Source organism: Daphnia pulicaria, chromosome 1 (genome assembly GCF_021234035.1).
Source record: "Daphnia pulicaria isolate SC F1-1A chromosome 1, SC_F0-13Bv2, whole genome shotgun sequence".
In the NCBI taxonomy this organism is placed as follows: domain Eukaryota; kingdom Metazoa; phylum Arthropoda; class Branchiopoda; order Diplostraca; family Daphniidae; genus Daphnia; species Daphnia pulicaria.
The window spans coordinates 38,676,956-38,700,662 of record NC_060913.1 but is presented as its reverse complement, the minus strand read 5'-3'; the positions used below and the strand labels follow the sequence as shown (position 1 = coordinate 38,700,662).

The 23,707-nt window shown below is 38.4% G+C and overlaps 54 non-coding genes across 54 annotated transcripts; 19 read left to right on the top strand and 35 right to left on the bottom strand.

The window, feature by feature from the left end:
- Positions 1-109: 109 nt before the first annotated feature.
- Trnag-ucc lies at positions 110-181 on the bottom strand. Its single transcript has one exon. It is a non-coding gene; the product is annotated as a tRNA-Gly (tRNA).
- Positions 182-366: 185 nt separating this feature from the next.
- On the bottom strand, positions 367-485 carry Trnal-caa. The gene is made up of 2 exons: positions 448-485; positions 367-411 (listed from the first exon to the last, which is right to left on the bottom strand). It is a non-coding gene; the product is annotated as a tRNA-Leu (tRNA).
- A 350-nt stretch (positions 486-835) lies between these two features.
- Positions 836-907, top strand: Trnae-cuc. The gene has a single exon. It is a non-coding gene; the product is annotated as a tRNA-Glu (tRNA).
- A 358-nt stretch (positions 908-1,265) lies between these two features.
- Positions 1,266-1,337, bottom strand: Trnag-ucc. Its single transcript has one exon. It is a non-coding gene; the product is annotated as a tRNA-Gly (tRNA).
- A 185-nt stretch (positions 1,338-1,522) lies between these two features.
- On the bottom strand, positions 1,523-1,641 carry Trnal-caa. Its single transcript has 2 exons — positions 1,604-1,641; positions 1,523-1,567 (listed from the first exon to the last, which is right to left on the bottom strand). It is a non-coding gene; the product is annotated as a tRNA-Leu (tRNA).
- A 780-nt stretch (positions 1,642-2,421) lies between these two features.
- On the bottom strand, positions 2,422-2,494 carry Trnag-ucc. Its single transcript has one exon. It is a non-coding gene; the product is annotated as a tRNA-Gly (tRNA).
- A 185-nt stretch (positions 2,495-2,679) lies between these two features.
- Trnal-caa lies at positions 2,680-2,798 on the bottom strand. Its single transcript has 2 exons — positions 2,761-2,798; positions 2,680-2,724 (listed from the first exon to the last, which is right to left on the bottom strand). It is a non-coding gene; the product is annotated as a tRNA-Leu (tRNA).
- A 350-nt stretch (positions 2,799-3,148) lies between these two features.
- Positions 3,149-3,220, top strand: Trnae-cuc. The gene has a single exon. It is a non-coding gene; the product is annotated as a tRNA-Glu (tRNA).
- A 358-nt stretch (positions 3,221-3,578) lies between these two features.
- On the bottom strand, positions 3,579-3,650 carry Trnag-ucc. Its single transcript has one exon. It is a non-coding gene; the product is annotated as a tRNA-Gly (tRNA).
- Positions 3,651-4,304: 654 nt separating this feature from the next.
- Positions 4,305-4,376, top strand: Trnae-cuc. Its single transcript has one exon. It is a non-coding gene; the product is annotated as a tRNA-Glu (tRNA).
- Positions 4,377-4,734: 358 nt separating this feature from the next.
- Trnag-ucc lies at positions 4,735-4,806 on the bottom strand. The gene has a single exon. It is a non-coding gene; the product is annotated as a tRNA-Gly (tRNA).
- Positions 4,807-4,991: 185 nt separating this feature from the next.
- On the bottom strand, positions 4,992-5,110 carry Trnal-caa. Its single transcript has 2 exons — positions 5,073-5,110; positions 4,992-5,036 (listed from the first exon to the last, which is right to left on the bottom strand). It is a non-coding gene; the product is annotated as a tRNA-Leu (tRNA).
- Positions 5,111-5,460: 350 nt separating this feature from the next.
- On the top strand, positions 5,461-5,532 carry Trnae-cuc. The gene has a single exon. It is a non-coding gene; the product is annotated as a tRNA-Glu (tRNA).
- A 358-nt stretch (positions 5,533-5,890) lies between these two features.
- On the bottom strand, positions 5,891-5,963 carry Trnag-ucc. The gene has a single exon. It is a non-coding gene; the product is annotated as a tRNA-Gly (tRNA).
- A 654-nt stretch (positions 5,964-6,617) lies between these two features.
- On the top strand, positions 6,618-6,689 carry Trnae-cuc. The gene has a single exon. It is a non-coding gene; the product is annotated as a tRNA-Glu (tRNA).
- A 358-nt stretch (positions 6,690-7,047) lies between these two features.
- Trnag-ucc lies at positions 7,048-7,119 on the bottom strand. Its single transcript has one exon. It is a non-coding gene; the product is annotated as a tRNA-Gly (tRNA).
- A 185-nt stretch (positions 7,120-7,304) lies between these two features.
- Trnal-caa lies at positions 7,305-7,423 on the bottom strand. Its single transcript has 2 exons — positions 7,386-7,423; positions 7,305-7,349 (listed from the first exon to the last, which is right to left on the bottom strand). It is a non-coding gene; the product is annotated as a tRNA-Leu (tRNA).
- A 350-nt stretch (positions 7,424-7,773) lies between these two features.
- Positions 7,774-7,845, top strand: Trnae-cuc. Its single transcript has one exon. It is a non-coding gene; the product is annotated as a tRNA-Glu (tRNA).
- Positions 7,846-8,203: 358 nt separating this feature from the next.
- On the bottom strand, positions 8,204-8,276 carry Trnag-ucc. Its single transcript has one exon. It is a non-coding gene; the product is annotated as a tRNA-Gly (tRNA).
- A 654-nt stretch (positions 8,277-8,930) lies between these two features.
- Trnae-cuc lies at positions 8,931-9,002 on the top strand. The gene has a single exon. It is a non-coding gene; the product is annotated as a tRNA-Glu (tRNA).
- A 341-nt stretch (positions 9,003-9,343) lies between these two features.
- On the bottom strand, positions 9,344-9,415 carry Trnag-ucc. Its single transcript has one exon. It is a non-coding gene; the product is annotated as a tRNA-Gly (tRNA).
- A 185-nt stretch (positions 9,416-9,600) lies between these two features.
- On the bottom strand, positions 9,601-9,718 carry Trnal-caa. Its single transcript has 2 exons — positions 9,681-9,718; positions 9,601-9,645 (listed from the first exon to the last, which is right to left on the bottom strand). It is a non-coding gene; the product is annotated as a tRNA-Leu (tRNA).
- Positions 9,719-10,068: 350 nt separating this feature from the next.
- Positions 10,069-10,140, top strand: Trnae-cuc. Its single transcript has one exon. It is a non-coding gene; the product is annotated as a tRNA-Glu (tRNA).
- A 358-nt stretch (positions 10,141-10,498) lies between these two features.
- Positions 10,499-10,570, bottom strand: Trnag-ucc. The gene has a single exon. It is a non-coding gene; the product is annotated as a tRNA-Gly (tRNA).
- A 185-nt stretch (positions 10,571-10,755) lies between these two features.
- Positions 10,756-10,874, bottom strand: Trnal-caa. The gene is made up of 2 exons: positions 10,837-10,874; positions 10,756-10,800 (listed from the first exon to the last, which is right to left on the bottom strand). It is a non-coding gene; the product is annotated as a tRNA-Leu (tRNA).
- A 350-nt stretch (positions 10,875-11,224) lies between these two features.
- Positions 11,225-11,296, top strand: Trnae-cuc. Its single transcript has one exon. It is a non-coding gene; the product is annotated as a tRNA-Glu (tRNA).
- Positions 11,297-11,911: 615 nt separating this feature from the next.
- On the bottom strand, positions 11,912-12,030 carry Trnal-caa. Its single transcript has 2 exons — positions 11,993-12,030; positions 11,912-11,956 (listed from the first exon to the last, which is right to left on the bottom strand). It is a non-coding gene; the product is annotated as a tRNA-Leu (tRNA).
- Positions 12,031-12,380: 350 nt separating this feature from the next.
- On the top strand, positions 12,381-12,452 carry Trnae-cuc. Its single transcript has one exon. It is a non-coding gene; the product is annotated as a tRNA-Glu (tRNA).
- Positions 12,453-12,810: 358 nt separating this feature from the next.
- Positions 12,811-12,883, bottom strand: Trnag-ucc. The gene has a single exon. It is a non-coding gene; the product is annotated as a tRNA-Gly (tRNA).
- Positions 12,884-13,068: 185 nt separating this feature from the next.
- Trnal-caa lies at positions 13,069-13,187 on the bottom strand. Its single transcript has 2 exons — positions 13,150-13,187; positions 13,069-13,113 (listed from the first exon to the last, which is right to left on the bottom strand). It is a non-coding gene; the product is annotated as a tRNA-Leu (tRNA).
- A 351-nt stretch (positions 13,188-13,538) lies between these two features.
- On the top strand, positions 13,539-13,610 carry Trnae-cuc. The gene has a single exon. It is a non-coding gene; the product is annotated as a tRNA-Glu (tRNA).
- A 615-nt stretch (positions 13,611-14,225) lies between these two features.
- Positions 14,226-14,344, bottom strand: Trnal-caa. Its single transcript has 2 exons — positions 14,307-14,344; positions 14,226-14,270 (listed from the first exon to the last, which is right to left on the bottom strand). It is a non-coding gene; the product is annotated as a tRNA-Leu (tRNA).
- Positions 14,345-14,694: 350 nt separating this feature from the next.
- On the top strand, positions 14,695-14,766 carry Trnae-cuc. The gene has a single exon. It is a non-coding gene; the product is annotated as a tRNA-Glu (tRNA).
- A 358-nt stretch (positions 14,767-15,124) lies between these two features.
- Positions 15,125-15,197, bottom strand: Trnag-ucc. The gene has a single exon. It is a non-coding gene; the product is annotated as a tRNA-Gly (tRNA).
- Positions 15,198-15,382: 185 nt separating this feature from the next.
- Positions 15,383-15,501, bottom strand: Trnal-caa. Its single transcript has 2 exons — positions 15,464-15,501; positions 15,383-15,427 (listed from the first exon to the last, which is right to left on the bottom strand). It is a non-coding gene; the product is annotated as a tRNA-Leu (tRNA).
- Positions 15,502-15,852: 351 nt separating this feature from the next.
- On the top strand, positions 15,853-15,924 carry Trnae-cuc. The gene has a single exon. It is a non-coding gene; the product is annotated as a tRNA-Glu (tRNA).
- Positions 15,925-16,539: 615 nt separating this feature from the next.
- Positions 16,540-16,658, bottom strand: Trnal-caa. Its single transcript has 2 exons — positions 16,621-16,658; positions 16,540-16,584 (listed from the first exon to the last, which is right to left on the bottom strand). It is a non-coding gene; the product is annotated as a tRNA-Leu (tRNA).
- Positions 16,659-17,008: 350 nt separating this feature from the next.
- Trnae-cuc lies at positions 17,009-17,080 on the top strand. The gene has a single exon. It is a non-coding gene; the product is annotated as a tRNA-Glu (tRNA).
- A 358-nt stretch (positions 17,081-17,438) lies between these two features.
- Positions 17,439-17,511, bottom strand: Trnag-ucc. Its single transcript has one exon. It is a non-coding gene; the product is annotated as a tRNA-Gly (tRNA).
- Positions 17,512-17,696: 185 nt separating this feature from the next.
- Positions 17,697-17,815, bottom strand: Trnal-caa. Its single transcript has 2 exons — positions 17,778-17,815; positions 17,697-17,741 (listed from the first exon to the last, which is right to left on the bottom strand). It is a non-coding gene; the product is annotated as a tRNA-Leu (tRNA).
- A 351-nt stretch (positions 17,816-18,166) lies between these two features.
- Positions 18,167-18,238, top strand: Trnae-cuc. Its single transcript has one exon. It is a non-coding gene; the product is annotated as a tRNA-Glu (tRNA).
- A 358-nt stretch (positions 18,239-18,596) lies between these two features.
- On the bottom strand, positions 18,597-18,668 carry Trnag-ucc. Its single transcript has one exon. It is a non-coding gene; the product is annotated as a tRNA-Gly (tRNA).
- Positions 18,669-18,853: 185 nt separating this feature from the next.
- On the bottom strand, positions 18,854-18,972 carry Trnal-caa. Its single transcript has 2 exons — positions 18,935-18,972; positions 18,854-18,898 (listed from the first exon to the last, which is right to left on the bottom strand). It is a non-coding gene; the product is annotated as a tRNA-Leu (tRNA).
- A 350-nt stretch (positions 18,973-19,322) lies between these two features.
- Positions 19,323-19,394, top strand: Trnae-cuc. Its single transcript has one exon. It is a non-coding gene; the product is annotated as a tRNA-Glu (tRNA).
- Positions 19,395-19,752: 358 nt separating this feature from the next.
- Positions 19,753-19,824, bottom strand: Trnag-ucc. Its single transcript has one exon. It is a non-coding gene; the product is annotated as a tRNA-Gly (tRNA).
- Positions 19,825-20,009: 185 nt separating this feature from the next.
- Trnal-caa lies at positions 20,010-20,128 on the bottom strand. Its single transcript has 2 exons — positions 20,091-20,128; positions 20,010-20,054 (listed from the first exon to the last, which is right to left on the bottom strand). It is a non-coding gene; the product is annotated as a tRNA-Leu (tRNA).
- Positions 20,129-20,479: 351 nt separating this feature from the next.
- Trnae-cuc lies at positions 20,480-20,551 on the top strand. Its single transcript has one exon. It is a non-coding gene; the product is annotated as a tRNA-Glu (tRNA).
- A 358-nt stretch (positions 20,552-20,909) lies between these two features.
- Trnag-ucc lies at positions 20,910-20,981 on the bottom strand. Its single transcript has one exon. It is a non-coding gene; the product is annotated as a tRNA-Gly (tRNA).
- A 654-nt stretch (positions 20,982-21,635) lies between these two features.
- Positions 21,636-21,707, top strand: Trnae-cuc. The gene has a single exon. It is a non-coding gene; the product is annotated as a tRNA-Glu (tRNA).
- Positions 21,708-22,065: 358 nt separating this feature from the next.
- Positions 22,066-22,137, bottom strand: Trnag-ucc. Its single transcript has one exon. It is a non-coding gene; the product is annotated as a tRNA-Gly (tRNA).
- A 185-nt stretch (positions 22,138-22,322) lies between these two features.
- Positions 22,323-22,441, bottom strand: Trnal-caa. The gene is made up of 2 exons: positions 22,404-22,441; positions 22,323-22,367 (listed from the first exon to the last, which is right to left on the bottom strand). It is a non-coding gene; the product is annotated as a tRNA-Leu (tRNA).
- Positions 22,442-22,792: 351 nt separating this feature from the next.
- Trnae-cuc lies at positions 22,793-22,864 on the top strand. Its single transcript has one exon. It is a non-coding gene; the product is annotated as a tRNA-Glu (tRNA).
- A 358-nt stretch (positions 22,865-23,222) lies between these two features.
- On the bottom strand, positions 23,223-23,294 carry Trnag-ucc. The gene has a single exon. It is a non-coding gene; the product is annotated as a tRNA-Gly (tRNA).
- Positions 23,295-23,479: 185 nt separating this feature from the next.
- Trnal-caa lies at positions 23,480-23,598 on the bottom strand. Its single transcript has 2 exons — positions 23,561-23,598; positions 23,480-23,524 (listed from the first exon to the last, which is right to left on the bottom strand). It is a non-coding gene; the product is annotated as a tRNA-Leu (tRNA).
- Positions 23,599-23,707: the final 109 nt, after the last annotated feature.

The following is a 23,707-nucleotide window of genomic DNA, read 5'->3' as shown; positions in this document are numbered from 1 at the left end:
ACGAAAAAGAAATGAACAACTATATTTTACCTAAAGAGTAACATTTGTGTATATTGACTTCAATTCCGTAGGTTGACTAGTCTGCTAAGAAATAGCAAGATTGCTAAACTGCGATGGCCGAGAATCGAACTCGGGTCAATTGCTTGGAAGGCAACTATGCTAACCACTATACCACCATCGCTTGACGTAAGTTAGCGTCATGATTTCCGTATTGTCACATCTTTTTAAATTACAGAACATCGACCAGTATTACCACTTGGTGACCTTGTATCGTGGTACATTAAGCATTCTCTATCACTATATCAAAACAACCTCTCTAATTATGTTGCAATGCGATGATCATGTGTATTCAGATATTTATATGTTTGTCAGGAGTGGGATTTGAACCCACGCCTTCATTGAAGACCAGAATACTGCAACTTCTTTTATTGAAGCAAAGTTTATGTCCTTGAGTCTGGCGCCTTAGACCGCTCGGCCATCCTGACCACATCAAGTGTACCTAAATTCCTTTGCCCAACAGATGTGACATTAAAACTCTTCTAACTCATTCAAGAGTTCCTTGCCATAGGCGATTTATACCAGGTCAACAATTGTATTACGTTGTATTGCGTTTGAATATGAATTTTTTTTGAATATGTATTTTCTTGAGTCTGGTGCCTTAGAGCGCTCGGCCATCCTGACCTCATCAGATCTAGCTAAATTTCTTTGCATTACAGATGTGGGATTTAAACTCTTCTAACTTATCCAAGAGTTCCTTGCCCTAGGCTGTTTATACCAGGACAACAATTGTATTATGTTGTATTGATTTGGAATATGTATTTTTCAAGCGATTTATTCCCATATTGTCTACTGGTTAGGATACCTGGCCCTCACCCAGGAGGCCCGGGTTCAATTCCCGGTATGGGAAAAGAGGAACTGGAAAATTTTGCAAGTTTTGGCCATTTTTGTCAAATACATCTGGCAAACAGTTTCTGGGTTTCGAGAACTATTGCAATCGGCTTAACTTACATACATACGAGCCAAAATCTTTCTAGTACATTGGATATACTAAGTACATCGGCATGTTTCCATCGAGACTCCATCATAAAATGGTTTCTTTGCAAGAAATATCGCCAAGGAATAAGAAATTACTTCTATGTCAATTATTCATGTGTGAACGAAAAAGAAATGAACAACTATATTTTACCTAAAGAGTAACATTTGTGTATATTGACTTCAATTCCGTAGGTTGACTAGTCTGCTAAGAAATAGCAAGATTGCTAAACTGCGATGGCCGAGAATCGAACTCGGGTCAATTGCTTGGAAGGCAACTATGCTAACCACTATACCACCATCGCTTGACGTAAGTTAGCGTCATGATTTCCGTATTGTCACATCTTTTTAAATTACAGAACATCGACCAGTATTACCACTTGGTGACCTTGTATCGTGGTACATTAAGCATTCTCTATCACTATATCAAAACAACCTCTCTAATTATGTTGCAATGCGATGATCATGTGTATTCAGATATTTATATGTTTGCCAGGAGTGGGATTTGAACCCACGCCTTCATTGAAGACCAGAATACTGCAACTTCTTTTATTGAAGCAAGGATTATGTCCTTGAGTCTGGCGCCTTAGACCGCTCGGCCATCCTGACCACATCAAGTGTACCTAAATTCCTTTGCCCAACAGATGTGACATTAAAACTCTTCTAACTCATTCAAGAGTTCCTTGCCATAGGCGATTTATACCAGGTCAACAATTGTATTACGTTGTATTGCGTTTGAATATGTATTTTTTTTGAATATGTATTTTCTTGAGTCTGGTGCCTTAGAGCGCTCGGCCATCCTGACCTCATCAGATCTAGCTAAATTTCTTTGCATTACAGATGTGGGATTTAAACTCTTCTAACTTATCCAAGAGTTCCTTGCCCTAGGCTGTTTATACCAGGACAACAATTGTATTATGTTGTATTGATTTGGAATATGTATTTTTCAAGCGATTTACTCCCATATTGTCTACTGGTTAGGATACCTGGCCCTTACCCAGGAGGCCCGGGTTCAATTCCCGGTATGGGAAAAGAGGAACTGGAAAATTTTGCAAGTTTTGGCCATTTTTGTCAAATACATCTGGCAAACAGTTTCTGGGTTTCCAGAACTATTGCAATCGGCTTAACTTACATACATACGAGCCAAAATCTTTCTAGTACATTGGATATACTAAGTACATCGGCATGTTTCCATCGAGACTCCATCATAAAATGGTTTCTTTGCAAGAAATATCGCCAAGGAATAAGAAATTACATCTATGTCAATTATTCATGTGTGAACGAAAAAGAAATGAACAACTATATTTTACCTAAAGAGTAACATTTGTGTAAATTGACTTCAAATCCGTAGGTTGACTAGTCTGCTAAGAAATAGCAAGATTGCTAAACTGCGATGGCCGAGAATCGAACTCGGGTCAATTGCTTTGGAAGGCAACTATGCTAACCACTATACCACCATCGCTTGACGGAAGTTAGCGTCATGATTTCCGTATTGTCACATCTTTTTAAATTACAAGACATCGACCAGTATTACCACTTGGTGACCTTGTATCGTGGTACATTAAGCATTCTCTATCACTATATCAAAACAACCTCTCTAATTATGTTGCAATGCGATGATCATGTGTATTCAGATATTAATATGTTTGCCAGGAGTGGGATTTGAACCCACGCCTTCATTGAAGACCAGAATACTATAACTTCTTTTATTGAAGCAAGGTTTATGTCCTTGAGTCTGGCGCCTTAGACCGCTCGGCCATCCTGACCACATCAGGGGTACCTAAATTCCTTTGCCGAACAGATGTGACATTAAAACTCTTCTAACTCATTCAAGAGTTCCTTGCCATAGGCGATTTATACCAGGTCAACAATTGTATTACGTTGTATTGCGTTTGAATATGTATTTTTTTTGAATATGAATTTTTTTGAGTCTGGTGCCTTAGAGCGCTCGGCCATCCTGACCTCATCAGATCTAGCTAAATTTCTTTGCATTACAGATGTGGGATTTAAACTCTTCTAACTTATCCAAGAGTTCCTTGCCCTAGGCTGTTTATACCAGGACAACAATTGTATTATGTTGTATTGATTTGGAATATGTATTTTTCAAGCGATTTATTCCCATATTGTCTAGTGGTTAGGATACCTGGCTCTCACCCAGGAGGCCCGGGTTCAATTCCCGGTATGGGAAAAGAGGAACCGGAATATTTTGCAAGTTTTGGCCATTTTTGTCAAATACATCTGGCAAACAGTTTCTGCGTTTCCAGAACTATTGCAATCGGCTTAACTTACATACATACGAGCCAAAATCTTTCTAGTACATTGGATATACTAAGTACATCGGCATGTTTCCATCGAGACTCCATCATAAAATGGTTTCTTTGCAAGAAATATCGCCAAGGAATAAGAAATTACATCTATGTCAATTATTCATGTGTGAACGAAAAAGAAATGAACAACTATATTTTACCTAAAGAGTAACATTTGTGTATATTGACTTCAATTCCGTAGGTTGACTAGTCTGCTAAGAAATAGCAAGATTGCTAAACTGCGATGGCCGAGAATCGAACTCGGGTCAATTGCTTGGAAGGCAACTATGCTAACCACTATACCACCATCGCTTGACGTAAGTTAGCGTCATGATTTCCGTATTGTCACATCTTTTTAAATTACAGAACATCGACCAGTATTACCACTTGGTGACCTTGTATCGTGGTACATTAAGCATTCTCTATCACTATATCAAAACAACCTCTCTAATTATGTTGCAATGCGATGATCATGTGTATTCAGATATTTATATGTTTGTCAGGAGTGGGATTTGAACCCACGCCTTCATTGAAGAACAGAATACTGCAACTTCTTTTATTGAAGCAAGGTTTATGTCCTTGAGTCTGGCGCCTTAGACCGCTCGGCCATCCTGACCACATCAGGTGTACCTAAATTCCTTTGGAAAACGGATGTGACATTAAAACTCTTCTAACTCATTCAAGAGTTCCTTGCCATAGGCGATTTATACCAGGTCAACAATTGTATTACGTTGTATTGCGTTTGAATATGTATTTTTTTTGAATATGTATTTTCTTGAGTCTGGTGCCTTAGAGCGCTCGGCCATCCTGACCTCATCAGATCTAGCTAAATTCCTTTGCATTACAGATGTGGGATTTAAACTCTTCTAACTTATCCAAGAGTTCCTTGCCCTAGGCTGTTTATACCAGGACAACAATTGTATTATGTTGTATTGATTTGGAATATGTATTTTTCAAGCGATTTACTCCCATATTGTCTACTGGATAGGATACCTGGCTCTCACCCAGGAGGCCCGGGTTCAATTCCCGGTATGGGAAAAGAGGAACTGGAAAATTTTGCAAGTTTTGGCCATTTTTGTCAAATACATCTGGCAAACAGTTTCTGCGTTTCCAGAACTATTGCAATCGGCTTAACTTACATACATACGAGCCAAAATCTTTCTAGTACATTGGATATACTAAGTACATCGGCATGTTTCCATCGAGACTCCATCATAAAATGGTTTCTTTGCAAGAAATATCGCCAAGGAATAAGAAATTACATCTATGTCAATTATTCATGTGTGAACGAAAAAGAAATGAACAACTATATTTTACCTAAAGAGTAACATTTGTGTATATTGACTTCAATTCCGTAGGTTGACTAGTCTGCTAAGAAATAGCAAGATTGCTAAACTGCGATGGCCGAGAATCGAACTCGGGTCAATTGCTTGGAAGGCAACTATGCTAACCACTATACCACCATCGCTTGACGTAAGTTAGCGTCATGATTTCCGTATTGTCACATCTTTTTAAATTACAGAACATCGACCAGTATTACCACTTGGTGACCTTGTATCGTGGTACATTAAGCATTCTCTATCACTATATCAAAACAACCTCTCTAATTATGTTGCAATGCGATGATCATGTGTATTCAGATATTTATATGTTTGTCAGGAGTGGGATTTGAACCCACGCCTTCATTGAAGACCAGAATACTGCAACTTCTTTTATTGAAGCAAGGTTTATGTCCTTGAGTCTGGCGCCTTAGACCGCTCGGCCATCCTGACCACATCAAGTGTACCTAAATTCCTTTGCCCAACAGATGTGACATTAAAACTCTTCTAACTCATTCAAGAGTTCCTTGCCATAGGCGATTTATACCAGGTCAACAATTGTATTACGTTGTATTGCGTTTGAATATGTATTTTTTTTGAATATGTATTTTCTTGAGTCTGGTGCCTTAGAGCGCTCGGCCATCCTGACCTCATCAGATCTAGCTAAATTTCTTTGCATTACAGATGTGGGATTTAAACTCTTCTAACTTATCCAAGAGTTCCTTGCCCTAGGCTGTTTATACCAGGACAACAATTGTATTATGTTGTATTGATTTGGAATATGTATTTTTCAAGCGATTTACTCCCATATTGTCTACTGGATAGGATACCTGGCTCTCACCCAGGAGGCCCGGGTTCAATTCCCGGTATGGGAAAAGAGGAACTGTAAAATTTTGCAAGTTTTGGCCATTTTTGTCAAATACATCTGGCAAACAGTTTCTGGGTTTCCAGAACTATTGCAATCGGCTTAACTTACATACATACGAGCCAAAATCTTTCTAGTACATTGGATATACTAAGTACATCGGCATGTTTCCATCGAGACTCCATCATAAAATGGTTTCTTTGCAAGAAATATCGCCAAGGAATAAGAAATTACATCTATGTCAATTATTCATGTGTGAACGAAAAAGAAATGAACAACTATATTTTACCTAAAGAGTAACATTTGTGTAAATTGACTTCAAATCCGTAGGTTGACTAGTCTGCTAAGAAATAGCAAGATTGCTAAACTGCGATGGCCGAGAATCGAACTCGGGTCTATTGCTTTGGAAGGCAACTATGCTAACCACTATACCACCATCGCTTGACGTAAGTTAGCGTCATGATTTCCGTATTGTCACATCTTTTTAAATTACAGAACATCGACCAGTATTACCACTTGGTGACCTTGTATCGTGGTACATTAAGCATTCTCTATCACTATATCAAAACAACCTCTCTAATTATGTTGCAATGCGATGATCATGTGTATTCAGATATTTATATGTTTGTCAGGAGTGGGATTTGAACCCACGCCTTCATTGAAGAACAGAATACTGCAACTTCTTTTATTGAAGCAAGGTTTATGTCCTTGAGTCTGGCGCCTTAGACCGCTCGGCCATCCTGACCACATCAGGTGTACCTAAATTCCTTTGCCCAACAGATGTGACATTAAAACTCTTCTAACTCATTCAAGAGTTCCTTGCCATAGGCGATTTATACCAGGTCAACAATTGTATTACGTTGTATTGCGTTTGAATATGTATTTTTTTTTAATATGAATTTTTTTGAGTCTGGTGCCTTAGAGCGCTCGGCCATCCTGACCTCATCAGATCTAGCTAAATTTCTTTGCATTACAGATGTGGGATTTAAACTCTTCTAACTTATCCAAGAGTTCCTTGCCCTAGGCTGTTTATACCAGGACAACAATTGTATTATGTTGTATTGATTTGGAATATGTATTTTTCAAGCGATTTATTCCCATATTGTCTAGTGGTTAGGATACCTGGCTCTCACCCAGGAGGCCCGGGTTCAATTCCCGGTATGGGAAAAGAGAAACTGGAATATTTTGCAAGTTTTGGCCATTTTTGTCAAATACATCTGGCAAACAGTTTCTGGGTTTCCAGAACTATTGCAATCGGCTTAACTTACATACATACGAGCCAAAATCTTTCTAGTACATTGGATATACTAAGTACATCGGCATGTTTCCATCGAGACTCCATCATAAAATGGTTTCTTTGCAAGAAATATCGCCAAGGAATAAGAAATTACATCTATGTCAATTATTCATGTGTGAACGAAAAAGAAATGAACAACTATATTTTACCTAAAGAGTAACATTTGTGTATATTGACTTCAATTCCGTAGGTTGACTAGTCTGCTAAGAAATAGCAAGATTGCTAAACTGCGATGGCCGAGAATCGAACTCGGGTCAATTGCTTGGAAGGCAACTATGCTAACCACTATACCACCATCGCTTGACGTAAGTTAGCGTCATGATTTCCGTATTGTCACATCTTTTTAAATTACAGAACATCGACCAGTATTACCACTTGGTGACCTTGTATCGTGGTACATTAAGCATTCTCTATCACTATATCAAAACAACCTCTCTAATTATGTTGCAATGCGATGATCATGTGTATTCAGATATTTATATGTTTGCCAGGAGTGGGATTTGAACCCACGCCTTCATTGAAGACCAGAATACTGCAACTTCTTTTATTGAAGCAAGGTTTATGTCCTTGAGTCTGGCGCCTTAGACCGCTCGGCCATCCTGACCACATCAAGTGTACCTAAATTCCTTTGCCCAACAGATGTGACATTAAAACTCTTCTAACTCATTCAAGAGTTCCTTGCCACAGGCGATTTATACCAGGTCAACAATTGTATTACGTTGTATTGCGTTTGAATATGTATTTTTTTTGAATATGTATTTTCTTGAGTCTGGTGCCTTAGAGCGCTCGGCCATCCTGACCTCATCAGATCTAGCTAAATTTCTTTGCATTACAGATGTGGGATTTAAACTCTTCTAACTTATCCAAGAGTTCCTTGCCCTAGGCTGTTTATACCAGGACAACAATTGTATTATGTTGTATTGATTTGGAATATGTATTTTTCAAGCGATTTACTCCCATATTGTCTACTGGATAGGATACCTGGCTCTCACCCAGGAGGCCCGGGTTCAATTCCCGGTATGGGAAAAGAGGAACTGTAAAATTTTGCAAGTTTTGGCCATTTTTGTCAAATACATCTGGCAAACAGTTTCTGCGTTTCCAGAACTATTGCAATCGGCTTAACTTACATACATACGAGCCAAAATCTTTCTAGTACATTGGATATACTAAGTACATCGGCATGTTTCCATCGAGACTCCATCATAAAATGGTTTCTTTGCAAGAAATATCGCCAAGGAATAAGAAATTACATCTATGTCAATTATTCATGTGTGAACGAAAAAGAAATGAACAACTATATTTTACCTAAAGAGTAACATTTGTGTAAATTGACTTCAAATCCGTAGGTTGACTAGTCTGCTAAGAAATAGCAAGATTGCTAAACTGCGATGGCCGAGAATCGAACTCGGGTCTATTGCTTTGGAAGGCAACTATGCTAACCACTATACCACCATCGCTTGATGTAAGTTAGCGTCATGATTTCCGTATTGTCACATCTTTTTAAATTACAGAACATCGACCAGTATTACCACTTGGTGACCTTGTATCGTGGTACATTAAGCATTCTCTATCACTATATCAAAACAACCTCTCTAATTATGTTGCAATGCGATGATCATGTGTATTCAGATATTTATATGTTTGTCAGGAGTGGGATTTGAACCCACGCCTTCATTGAAGAACAGAATACTGCAACTTCTTTTATTGAAGCAAGGTTTATGTCCTTGAGTCTGGCGCCTTGGACCGCTCGGCCATCCTGACCACATCAGGTGTACCTAAATTCCTTTGCCCAACAGATGTGACATTAAAACTCTTCTAACTCATTCAAGAGTTCCTTGCCATAGGCGATTTATACCAGGTCAACAATTGTATTACGTTGTATTGCGTTTGAATATGTATTTTTTTTTAATATGAATTTTTTTGAGTCTGGTGCCTTAGAGCGCTCGGCCATCCTGACCTCATCAGATCTAGCTAAATTTCTTTGCATTACAGATGTGGGATTTAAACTCTTCTAACTTATCCAAGAGTTCCTTGCCCTAGGCTGTTTATACCAGGACAACAATTGTATTATGTTGTATTGATTTGGAATATGTATTTTTCAAGCGATTTATTCCCATATTGTCTAGTGGTTAGGATACCTGGCTCTCACCCAGGAGGCCCGGGTTCAATTCCCGGTATGGGAAAAGAGGAACTGGAATATTTTGCAAGTTTTGGCCATTTTTGTCAAATACATCTGGCAAACAGTTTCTGCGTTTCCAGAACTATTGCAATCAGCTTAACTTACATACATACGAGCCAAAATCTTTCTAGTACATTGGATATACTAAGTACATCGGCATGTTTCCATCGAGACTCCATCATAAAATGGTTTCTTTGCAAGAAATATCGCCAAGGAATAAGAAATTACATCTATGTCAATTATTCATGTGTGAACGAAAAAGAAATGAACAACTATATTTTACCTAAAGAGTAACATTTGTGTATATTGACTTCAATTCCGTAGGTTGACTAGTCTGCTAAGAAATGCGATGGCCGAGAATCGAACTCGGGTCAATTGCTTGGAAGGCAACTATGCTAACCACTATACCACCATCGCTTGACGTAAGTTAGCGTCATGATTTCCGTATTGTCACATCTTTTTAAATTACAGAACATCGACCAGTATTACCACTTGGTGACCTTGTATCGTGGTACATTAAGCATTCTCTATCACTATATCAAAACAACCTCTCTAATTATGTTGCAATGCGATGATCATGTGTATTCAGATATCTATATGTTTGTCAGGAGTGGGATTTGAACCCACGCCTTCATTGAAGACCAGAATACTGCAACTTCTTTTATTGTAGCAAAGTTATGTCCTTGAGTCTGGCGCCTTAGACCGCTCGGCCATCCTGACCACATCAAGTGTACCTAAATTCCTTTGCCCAACAGATGTGACATTAAAACTCTTCTAACTCATTCAAGAGTTCCTTGCCATAGGCGATTTATACCAGGTCAACAATTGTATTACGTTGTATTGCGTTTGAATATGTATTTTTTTTGAATATGTATTTTCTTGAGTCTGGTGCCTTAGAGCGCTCGGCCATCCTGACCTCATCAGATCTAGCTAAATTTCTTTGCATTACAGACGTGGGATTTAAACTCTTCTAACTTATCCAAGAGTTCCTTGCCCTAGGCTGTTTATACCAGGACAACAATTGTATTATGTTGTATTGATTTGGAATATGTATTTTTCAAGCGATTTATTCCCATATTGTCTACTGGTTAGGATACCTGGCCCTCACCCAGGAGGCCCGGGTTCAATTCCCGGTATGGGAAAAGAGGAACTGGAAAATTTTGCAAGTTTTGGCCATTTTTGTCAAATACATCTGGCAAACAGTTTCTGGGTTTCCAGAACTATTGCAATCGGCTTAACTTACATACATACGAGCCAAAATCTTTCTAGTACATTGGATATACTAAGTACATCGGCATGTTTCCATCGAGACTCCATCATAAAATGGTTTCTTTGCAAGAAATATCGCCAAGGAATAAGAAATTACATCTATGTCAATTATTCATGTGTGAACGAAAAAGAAATGAACAACTATATTTTACCTAAAGAGTAACATTTGTGTATATTGACTTCAATTCCGTAGGTTGACTAGTCTGCTAAGAAATAGCAAGATTGCTAAACTGCGATGGCCAAGAATCGAACTCGGGTCAATTGCTTGGAAGGCAACTATGCTAACCACTATACCACCATCGCTTGACGTAAGTTAGCGTCATGATTTCCGTATTGTCACATCTTTTTAAATTACAGAACATCGACCAGTATTACCACTTGGTGACCTTGTATCGTGGTACATTAAGCATTCTCTATCACTATATCAAAACAACCTCTCTAATTATGTTGCAATGCGATGATCATGTGTATTCAGATATTTATATGTTTGTCAGGAGTGGGATTTGAACCCACGCCTTCATTGAAGACCAGAATACTGCAACTTCTTTTATTGAAGCAAGGTTTATGTCCTTGAGTCTGGCGCCTTAGACCGCTCGGCCATCCTGACCACATCAGGTGTACCTAAATTCCTTTGCAAAACGGATGTGACATTAAAACTCTTCTAACTCATTCAAGAGTTCCTTGCCATAGGCGATTTATACCAGGTCAACAATTGTATTACGTTGTATTGCGTTTGAATATGTATTTTTTTTGAATATGTATTTTCTTGAGTCTGGTGCCTTAGAGCGCTCGGCCATCCTGACCTCATCAGATCTAGCTAAATTCCTTTGCATTACAGATGTGGGATTTAAACTCTTCTAACTTATCCAAGAGTTCCTTGCCCTAGGCTGTTTATACCAGGACAACAATTGTATTATGTTGTATTGATTTGGAATATGTATTTTTCAAGCGATTTACTCCCATATTGTCTACTGGATAGGATACCTGGCTCTCACCCAGGAGGCCCGGGTTCAATTCCCGGTATGGGAAAAGAGGAATTGGAAAATTTTGCAAGTTTTGGCCATTTTTGTCAAATACATCTGGCAAACAGTTTCTGCGTTTCCAGAACTATTGCAATCGGCTTAACTTACATACATACGAGCCAAAATCTTTCTAGTACATTGGATATACTAAGTACATCGGCATGTTTCCATCGAGACTCCATCATAAAATGGTTTCTTTGCAAGAAATATCGCCAAGGAATAAGAAATTACATCTATGTCAATTATTCATGTGTGAACGAAAAAGAAATGAACAACTATATTTTACCTAAAGAGTAACATTTGTGTAAATTGACTTCAAATCCGTAGGTTGACTAGTCTGCTAAGAAATAGCAAGATTGCTAAACTGCGATGGCCGAGAATCGAACTCGGGTCTATTGCTTTGGAAGGCAACTATGCTAACCACTTAACACCATCGCTTGACGTAAGTTAGCGTCATGATTTCCGTATTGTCACATCTTTTTAAATTACAGAACATCGACCAGTATTACCACTTGGTGACCTTGTATCGTGGTACATTAAGCATTCTCTATCACTATATCAAAACAACCTCTCTAATTATGTTGCAATGCGATGATCATGTGTATTCAGATATTTATATGTTTGTCAGGAGTGGGATTTGAACCCACGCCTTCATTGAAGACCAGAATACTGCAACTTCTTTTATTGAAGCAAGGTTTATGTCCTTGAGTCTGGCGCCTTAGACCGCTCGGCCATCCTGACCACATCAAGTGTACCTAAATTCCTTTGCCTAACAGATGTGACATTAAAACTCTTCTAAGTCATTCAAGAGTTCCTTGCCATAGGCGATTTATACCAGGTCAACAATTGTATTACGTTGTATTGCGTTTGAATATGTATTTTTTTTGAATATGTATTTTCTTGAGTCTGGTGCCTTAGAGCGCTCGGCCATCCTGACCTCATCAGATCTAGCTAAATTTCTTTGCATTACAGATGTGGGATTTAAACTCTTCTAACTTATCCAAGAGTTCCTTGCCCTAGGCTGTTTATACCAGGACAACAATTGTATTATGTTGTATTGATTTGGAATATGTATTTTTCAAGCGATTTACTCCCATATTGTCTACTGGTTAGGATACCTGGCCCTCACCCAGGAGGCCCGGGTTCAATTCCCGGTATGGGAAAAGAGGAACTGGAAAATTTTGCAAGTTTTGGCCATTTTTGTCAAATACATCTGGCAAACAGTTTCTGGGTTTCCAGAACTATTGCAATCGGCTTAACTTACATACATACGAGCCAAAATCTTTCTAGTACATTGGATATACTAAGTACATCGGCATGTTTCCATCGAGACTCCATCATAAAATGGTTTCTTTGCAAGAAATATCGCCAAGGAATAAGAAATTACATCTATGTCAATTATTCATGTGTGAACGAAAAAGAAATGAACAACTATATTTTACCGAAAGAGTAACATTTGTGTAAATTGACTTCAAATCCGTAGGTTGACTAGTCTGCTAAGAAATAGCAAGATTGCTAAACTGCGATGGCCGAGAATCGAACTCGGGTCAATTGCTTTGGAAGGCAAGTATGCTAACCACTATACCACCATCGCTTGACGTAAGTTAGCGTCATGATTTCCGTATTGTCACATCTTTTTAAATTACAAGACATCGACCAGTATTACCACTTGGTGACCTTGTATCGTGGTACATTAAGCATTCTCTATCACTATATCAAAACAACCTCTCTAATTATGTTGCAATGCGATGATCATGTGTATTCAGATATTTATATGTTTGCCAGGAGTGGGATTTGAACCCACGCCTTCATTGAAGACCAGAATACTATAACTTCTTTTTTAGAAGCAAGGTTTATGTCCTTGAGTCTGGCGCCTTAGACCGCTCGGCCATCCTGACCACATCAGGTGTACCTAAATTCCTTTTCCCCAACAGATGTGACATTAAAACTCTTCTAACTCATTCAAGAGTTCCTTGCCATAGGCGATTTATACCAGGTCAACAATTGTATTACGTTGTATTGCGTTTGAATATGTATTTTTTTTGAATATGTATTTTCTTGAGTCTGGTGCCTTAGAGCGCTCGGCCATCCTAACCTCATCAGATCTAGCTAAATTTCTTTGCATTACAGATGTGGGATTTAAACTCTTCTAACTTATCCAAGAGTTCCTTGCCCTAGGCTGTTTATACCAGGACAACAATTGTATTATGTTGTATTGATTTGGAATATGTATTTTTCAAGCGATTTACTCCCATATTGTCTACTGGATAGGATACCTGGCTCTCACCCAGGAGGCCCGGGTTCAATTCCCGGTATGGGAAAAGAGGAATTGGAAAATTTTGCAAGTTTTGGCCATTTTTGTCAAATACATCTGGCAAACAGTTTCTGCGTTTCCAGAACTATTGCAATCGGCTTAACTTACATACATACGAGCCAAAATCTTTCTAGTACATTGGATATACTAAGTACATCGGCATGTTTCCATCGAGACTCCATCATAAAATGGTTTCTTTGCAAGAAATATCGCCAAGGAATAAGAAATTACATCTATGTCAATTATTCATGTGTGAACGAAAAAGAAATGAACAACTATATTTTACCTAAAGAGTAACATTTGTGTAAATTGACTTCAAATCCGTAGGTTGACTAGTCTGCTAAGAAATAGCAAGATTGCTAAACTGCGATGGCCGAGAATCGAACTCGGGTCTATTGCTTTGGAAGGCAACTATGCTAACCACTTAACACCATCGCTTGACGTAAGTTAGCGTCATGATTTCCGTATTGTCACATCTTTTTAAATTACAGAACATCGACCAGTATTACCACTTGGTGACCTTGTATCGTAGTACATTAAGCATTCTCTATCACTATATCAAAACAACCTCTCTAATTATGTTGCAATGCGATGATCATGTGTATTCAGATATTTATATGTTTGTCAGGAGTGGGATTTGAACCCACGCCTTCATTGAAGACCAGAATACTGCAACTTCTTTTATTGAAGCAAGGTTTATGTCCTTGAGTCTGGCGCCTTAGACCGCTCGGCCATCCTGACCACATCAAGTGTACCTAAATTCCTTTGCCTAACAGATGTGACATTAAAACTCTTCTAACTCATTCAAGAGTTCCTTGCCATAGGCGATTTATACCAGGTCAACAATTGTATTACGTTGTATTGCGTTTGAATATGTATTTTTTTTGAATATGTATTTTCTTGAGTCTGGTGCCTTAGAGCGCTCGGCCATCCTGACCTCATCAGATCTAGCTAAATTTCTTTGCATTACAGATGTGGGATTTAAACTCTTCTAACTTATCCAAGAGTTCCTTGCCCTAGGCTGTTTATACCAGGACAACAATTGTATTATGTTGTATTGATTTGGAATATGTATTTTTCAAGCGATTTACTCCCATATTGTCTACTGGTTAGGATACCTGGCCCTCACCCAGGAGGCCCGGGTTCAATTCCCGGTATGGGAAAAGAGGAACTGGAAAATTTTGCAAGTTTTGGCCATTTTTGTCAAATACATCTGGCAAACAGTTTCTGGGTTTCCAGAACTATTGCAATCGGCTTAACTTACATACATACGAGCCAAAATCTTTCTAGTACATTGGATATACTAAGTACATCGGCATGTTTCCATCGAGACTCCATCATAAAATGGTTTCTTTGCAAGAAATATCGCCAAGGAATAAGAAATTACATCTATGTCAATTATTCATGTGTGAACGAAAAAGAAATGAACAACTATATTTTACCTAAAGAGTAACATTTGTGTAAATTGACTTCAAATCCGTAGGTTGACTAGTCTGCTAAGAAATAGCAAGATTGCTAAACTGCGATGGCCGAGAATCGAACTCGGGTCAATTGCTTTGGAAGGCAAGTATGCTAACCACTATACCACCATCGCTTGACGTAAGTTAGCGTCATGATTTCCGTATTGTCACATCTTTTTAAATTACAAGACATCGACCAGTATTACCACTTGGTGACCTTGTATCGTGGTACATTAAGCATTCTCTATCACTATATCAAAACAACCTCTCTAATTATGTTGCAATGCGATGATCATGTGTATTCAGATATTTATATGTTTGCCAGGAGTGGGATTTGAACCCACGCCTTCATTGAAGACCAGAATACTATAACTTCTTTTTTAGAAGCAAGGTTTATGTCCTTGAGTCTGGCGCCTTAGACCGCTCGGCCATCCTGACCACATCAGGTGTACCTAAATTCCTTTTCCCCAACAGATGTGACATTAAAACTCTTCTAACTCATTCAAGAGTTCCTTGCCATAGGCGATTTATACCAGGTCAACAATTGTATTACGTTGTATTGCGTTTGAATATGTATTTTTTTTGAATATGTATTTTCTTGAGTCTGGTGCCTTAGAGCGCTCGGCCATCCTAACCTCATCAGATCTAGCTAAATTTCTTTGCATTACAGATGTGGGATTTAAACTCTTCTAACTTATCCAAGAGTTCCTTGCCCTAGGCTGTTTATACCAGGACAACAATTGTATTATGTTGTATTGATTTGGAATATGTATTTTTCAAGCGATTTACTCCCATATTGTCTACTGGATAGGATACCTGGCTCTCACCCAGGAGGCCCGGGTTCAATTCCCGGTATGGGAAAAGAGGAATTGGAAAATTTTGCAAGTTTTGGCCATTTTTGTCAAATACATCTGGCAAACAGTTTCTGCGTTTCCAGAACTATTGCAATCGGCTTAACTTACATACATACGAGCCAAAATCTTTCTAGTACATTGGATATACTAAGTACATCGGCATGTTTCCATCGAGACTCCATCATAAAATGGTTTCTTTGCAAGAAATATCGCCAAGGAATAAGAAATTACATCTATGTCAATTATTCATGTGTGAACGAAAAAGAAATGAACAACTATATTTTACCTAAAGAGTAACATTTGTGTAAATTGACTTCAAATCCGTAGGTTGACTAGTCTGCTAAGAAATAGCAAGATTGCTAAACTGCGATGGCCGAGAATCGAACTCGGGTCTATTGCTTTGGAAGGCAACTATGCTAACCACTTAACACCATCGCTTGACGTAAGTTAGCGTCATGATTTCCGTATTGTCACATCTTTTTAAATTACAGAACATCGACCAGTATTACCACTTGGTGACCTTGTATCGTGGTACATTAAGCATTCTCTATCACTATATCAAAACAACCTCTCTAATTATGTTGCAATGCGATGATCATGTGTATTCAGATATTTATATGTTTGTCAGGAGTGGGATTTGAACCCACGCCTTCATTGAAGACCAGAATACTGCAACTTCTTTTATTGAAGCAAGGTTTATGTCCTTGAGTCTGGCGCCTTAGACCGCTCGGCCATCCTGACCACATCAAGTGTACCTAAATTCCTTTGCCTAACAGATGTGACATTAAAACTCTTCTAACTCATTCAAGAGTTCCTTGCCATAGGCGATTTATACCAGGTCAACAATTGTATTACGTTGTATTGCGTTTGAATATGTATTTTTTTTGAATATGTATTTTCTTGAGTCTGGTGCCTTAGAGCGCTCGGCCATCCTGACCTCATCAGATCTAGCTAAATTTCTTTGCATTACAGATGTGGGATTTAAACTCTTCTAACTTATCCAAGAGTTCCTTGCCCTAGGCTGTTTATACCAGGACAACAATTGTATTATGTTGTATTGATTTGGAATATGTATTTTTCAAGCGATTTACTCCCATATTGTCTACTGGTTAGGATACCTGGCCCTCACCCAGGAGGCCCGGGTTCAATTCCCGGTATGGGAAAAGAGGAACTGGAAAATTTTGCAAGTTTTGGCCATTTTTGTCAAATACATCTGGCAAACAGTTTCTGGGTTTCCAGAACTATTGCAATCGGCTTAACTTACATACATACGAGCCAAAATCTTTCTAGTACATTGGATATACTAAGTACATCGGCATGTTTCCATCGAGACTCCATCATAAAATGGTTTCTTTGCAAGAAATATCGCCAAGGAATAAGAAATTACATCTATGTCAATTATTCATGTGTGAACGAAAAAGAAATGAACAACTATATTTTACCTAAAGAGTAACATTTGTGTAAATTGACTTCAAATCCGTAGGTTGACTAGTCTGCTAAGAAATAGCAAGATTGCTAAACTGCGATGGCCGAGAATCGAACTCGGGTCAATTGCTTTGGAAGGCAAGTATGCTAACCACTATACCACCATCGCTTGACGTAAGTTAGCGTCATGATTTCCGTATTGTCACATCTTTTTAAATTACAAGACATCGACCAGTATTACCACTTGGTGACCTTGTATCGTGGTACATTAAGCATTCTCTATCACTATATCAAAACAACCTCTCTAATTATGTTGCAATGCGATGATCATGTGTATTCAGATATTTATATGTTTGCCAGGAGTGGGATTTGAACCCACGCCTTCATTGAAGACCAGAATACTATAACTTCTTTTTTAGAAGCAAGGTTTATGTCCTTGAGTCTGGCGCCTTAGACCGCTCGGCCATCCTGACCACATCAGGTGTACCTAAATTCCTTTTCCCCAACAGATGTGACATTAAAACTCTTCTAACTCATTCAAGAGTTCCTTGCCATAGGCGATTTATACCAGGTCAACAATTGTATTACGTTGTATTGCGTTTGAATATGTATTTTTTTTGAATATGTATTTTCTTGAGTCTGGTGCCTTAGAGCGCTCGGCCATCCTAACCTCATCAGATCTAGCTAAATTTCTTTGCATTACAGATGTGGGATTTAAACTCTTCTAACTTATCCAAGAGTTCCTTGCCCTAGGCTGTTTATACCAGGACAACAATTGTATTATGTTGTATTGATTTGGAATATGTATTTTTCAAGCGATTTAATCCCATATTGTCTAGTGGTTAGGATACCTGGCTCTCACCCAGGAGGCCCGGGTTCAATTCCAGGTATGGGAAAAGAGGAACTGGAATATTTTGCAAGTTTTGGCCATTTTTGTCAAATACATCTGGCAAACAGTTTCTGCGTTTCCAGAACTATTGCAATCGGCTTAACTTACATACATACGAGCCAAAATCTTTCTAGTACATTGGATATACTAAGTACATCGGCATGTTTCCATCGAGACTCCATCATAAAATGGTTTCTTTGCAAGAAATATCGCCAAGGAATAAGAAATTACATCTATGTCAATTATTCATGTGTGAACGAAAAAGAAATGAACAACTATATTTTACCTAAAGAGTAACATTTGTGTAAATTGACTCCAATTCCGTAGGTTGACTAGTCTGCTAAGAAATAGCAAGATTGCTAAACTGCGATGGCCGAGAATCGAACTCAGGTCAATTGCTTGGAAGGCAACTATGCTAACCACTATACCACCATCGCTTGACGTAAGTTAGCGTCATGATTTCCGTATTGTCACATCTTTTTAAATTACAGAACATCGACCAGTATTACCACTTGGTGACCTTGTATCGTGGTACATTAAGCATTCTCTATCACTATATCAAAACAACCTCTCTAATTATGTTGCAATGCGATGATCATGTGTATTCAGATATTTATATGTTTGTCAGGAGTGGGATTTGAACCCACGCCTTCATTGAAGACCAGAATACTGCAATTTTTTTTTTTGAAGCAAGGTTTATGTCCTTGAGTCTGGCGCCTTAGACCGCTCGGCCATCCTGACCACATCAGGTGTACCTAAATTCCTTTGCCCAACAGATGTGACATTAAAACTCTTCTAACTCATTCAATAGTTCCTTGCCATAGGCGATTTATACCAGGTCAACAATTGTATTACGTTGTATTGCGTTTGAATATGTATTTTTTTTGAATATGAATTTTTTTGAGTCTGGTGCCTTAGAGCGCTCGGCCATCCTAACCTCATCAGATCTAGCTAAATTTCTTTGCATTACAGATGTGGGATTTAAACTCTTCTAACTTATCCAAGAGTTCCTTGCCCTAGGCTGTTTATACCAGGACAACAATTGTATTATGTTGTATTGATTTGGAATATGTATTTTTCAAGCGATTTATTCCCATATTGTCTAGTGGTTAGGATACCTGGCTCTCACCCAGGAGGCCAGGGTTCAATTCCCGGTATGGGAAAAGAGGAACTGGAATATTTTGCAAGTTTTGGCCATTTTTGTCAAATACATCTGGCAAACAGTTTCTGGGTTTCCAGAACTATTGCAATCGGCTTAACTTACATACATACGAGCCAAAATCTTTCTAGTACATTGGATATACTAAGTACATCGGCATGTTTCCATCGAGACTCCATCATAAAATGGTTTCTTTGCAAGAAATATCGCCAAGGAATAAGAAATTACATCTATGTCAATTATTCATGTGTGAACGAAAAAGAAATGAACAACTATATTTTACCTAAAGAGTAACATTTGTGTATATTGACTCCAATTCCGTAGGTTGACTAGTCTGCTAAGAAATAGCAAGATTGCTAAACTGCGATGGCCGAGAATCGAACTCAGGTCAATTGCTTGGAAGGCAACTATGCTAACCACTATACCACCATCGCTTGATGTAAGTTAGCGTCATGATTTCCGTATTGTCACATCTTTTTAAATTACAGAACATCGACCAGTATTACCACTTGGTGACCTTGTATCGTGGTACATTAAGCATTCTCTATCACTATATCAAAGCAACCTCTCTAATTATGTTGCAATGCGATGATCATGTGTATTCAGATATTTATATGTTTGTCAGGAGTGGGATTTGAACCCACGCCTTCATTGAAGACCAGAATACTGCAATTTTTTTTTTTGAAGCAAGGTTTATGTCCTTGAGTCTGGCGCCTTAGACCGCTCGGCCATCCTGACCACATCAGGTGTACCTAAATTCCTTTGCCCAACAGATGTGACATTAAAACTCTTCTAACTCATTCAATAGTTCCTTGCCATAGGCGATTTATACCAGGTCAACAATTGTATTACGTTGTATTGCGTTTGAATATGTATTTTTTTTTGAATATGTATTTTCTTGAGTCTGGTGCCTTAGAGCGCTCGGCCATCCTAACCTCATCAGATCTAGCTAAATTTCTTTGCATTACAGATGTGGGATTTAAACTCTTCTAACTTATCCAAGAGTTCCTTGCCCTAGGCTGTTTATACCAGGACAACAATTGTATTATGTTGTATTGATTTGGAATATGTATTTTTCAAGCGATTTACTCCCATATTGTCTACTGGATAGGATACCTGGCTCTCACCCAGGAGGCCCGGGTTCAATTCCCGGTATGGGAAAAGAGGAACTGGAAAATTTTGCAAGTTTTGGCCATTTTTGTCAAATACATCTGGCAAACAGTTTCTGCGTTTCCAGAACTATTGCAATCGGCTTAACTTACATACATACGAGCCAAAATCTTTCTAGTACATTGGATATACTAAGTACATCGGCATGTTTCCATCGAGACTCCATCATAAAATGGTTTCTTTGCAAGAAATATCGCCAAGGAATAAGAAATTACATCTATGTCAATTATTCATGTGTGAACGAAAAAGAAATGAACAACTATATTTTACCTAAAGAGTAACATTTGTGTAAATTGACTCCAATTCCGTAGGTTGACTAGTCTGCTAAGAAATAGCAAGATTGCTAAACTGCGATGGCCGAGAATCGAACTCAGGTCAATTGCTTGGAAGGCAAATATGCTAACCACTATACCACCATCGCTTGACGTAAGTTAGCGTCATGATTTCCGTATTGTCACATCTTTTTAAATTACAGAACATCGACCAGTATTACCACTTGGTGACCTTGTATCGTGGTACATTAAGCATTCTCTATCACTATATCAAAGCAACCTCTCTAATTATGTTGCAATGCGATGATCATGTGTATTCAGATATTTATATGTTTAACAGGAGTGGGATTTGAACCCACGCCTTCATTGAAGACCAGAATACTGCAATTTTTTTTTTTGAAGCAAGATTTATGTCCTTGAGTCTGGCGCCTTAGACCGCTCGGCCATCCTGACCACATCAGGTGTACCTAAATTCCTTTGCCTAACAGATGTGACATTAAAACTCTTCTAACTCATTCAATAGTTCCTTGCCATAGGCGATTTATACCAGGTCAACAATTGTATTACGTTGTATTGCGTTTGAATATGTATTTTTTTTGAATATGTATTTTCTTGAGTCTGGTGCCTTAGAGCGCTCGGCCATCCTAACCTCATCAGATCTAGCTAAATTTCTTTGCATTACAGATGTGGGATTTAAACTCTTCTAACTTATCCAAGAGTTCCTTGCCCTAGGCTGTTTATACCAGGACAACAATTGTATTATGTTGTATTGATTTGGAATATGTATTTTTCAAACGATTTACTCCCATATTGTCTAGTGGTTAGGATACCTGGCTCTCACCCAGGAGGCCCGGGTTCAATTCCCGGTATGGGAAAAGAGGAACTGGAATATTTTGCAAGTTTTGGCCATTTTTGTCAAATACATCTGGCAAACAGTTTCTGCGTTTCCAGAACTATTGCAATCGGCTTAACTTACATACATACGAGCCAAAATCTTTCTAGTACATTGGATATACTAAGTACATCGGCATGTTTCCATCGAGACTCCATCATAAAATGGTTTCTTTGCAAGAAATATCGCCAAGGAATAAGAAATTACATCTATGTCAATTATTCATGTGTGAACGAAAAAGAAATGAACAACTATATTTTAACTAAAGAGTAACATTTGTGTAAATTGACTCCAATTCCGTAGGTTGACTAGTCTGCTAAGAAATAGCAAGATTGCTAAACTGCGATGGCCGAGAATCGAACTCAGGTCAATTGCTTGGAAGGCAACTATGCTAACCACTATACCACCATCGCTTGACGTAAGTTAGCGTCATGATTTCCGTATTGTCAAATCTTTTTAAATTACAGAACATCGACCAGTATTACCACTTGGTGACCTTGTATCGTGGTACATTAAGCATTCTCTATCACTATATCAAAGCAACCTCTCTAATTATGTTGCAATGCGATGATCATGTGTATTCAGATATTTATATGTTTGTCAGGAGTGGGATTTGAACCCACGCCTTCATTGAAGACCAGAATACTGCAATTTTTTTTTTTGAAGCAAGGTTTATGTCCTTGAGTCTGGCGCCTTAGACCGCTCGGCCATCCTGACCACATCAGGTGTACCTAAATTCCTTTGCCCAACAGATGTGACATTAAAACTCTTCTAACTCATTCAATAGTTCCTTGCCATAGGCGATTTATACCAGGTCAACAATTGTATTACGTTGTATTGCGTTTGAATATGTATTTTTTTTTGAATATGTATTTTCTTGAGTCTGGTGCCTTAGAGCGCTCGGCCATCCTAACCTCATCAGATCTAGCTAAATTTCTTTGCATTACAGATGTGGGATTTAAACTCTTCTAACTTATCCAAGAGTTCCTTGCCCTAGGCTGTTTATACCAGGACAACAATTGTATTATGTTGTATTGATTTGGAATATGTATTTTTCAAGCGATTTACTCCCATATTGTCTAGTGGTTAGGATACCTGGCTCTCACCCAGGAGGCCCGGGTTCAATTCCCGGTATGGGAAAAGAGGAACTGGAATATTTTGCAAGTTTTGGCCATTTTTGTCAAATACATCTGGCAAACAGTTTCTGCGTTTCCAGAACTATTGCAATCGGCTTAACTTACATACATACGAGCCAAAATCTTTCTAGTACATTGGATATACTAAGTACATCGGCATGTTTCCATCGAGACTCCATCATAAAATGGTTTCTTTGCAAGAAATATCGCCAAGGAATAAGAAATTACATCTATGTCAATTATTCATGTGTGAACGAAAAAGAAATGAACAACTATATTTTAACTAAAGAGTAACATTTGTGTAAATTCACTCCAATTCCGTAGGTTGACTAGTCTGCTAAGAAATAGCAAGATTGCTAAACTGCGATGGCCGAGAATCGAACTCAGGTCAATTGCTTGGAAGGCAACTATGCTAACCACTATACCACCATCGCTTGACGTAAGTTAGCGTCATGATTTCCGTATTGTCACATCTTTTTAAATTACAGAACATCGAACAGTATTACCACTTGGTGACCTTGTATCGTGGTACATTAAGCATTCTCTATCACTATATCAAAGCAACCTCTCTAATTATGTTGCAATGCGATGATCATGTGTATTCAGATATTTATATGTTTGTCAGGAGTGGGATTTGAACCCACGCCTTCATTGAAGACCAGAATACTGCAATTTCTTTTATTGAAGCAAGAATTATGTCCTTGAGTCTGGCGCCTTAGACCGCTCGGCCATCCTGACCACATCAGGTGTACCTAAATTCCTTTGCCCAACAGATGTGACATTAAAACTCTTCTAACTCATTCAATAGTTCCTTGCCATAGGCGATTTATACCAGGTCAACAATTGT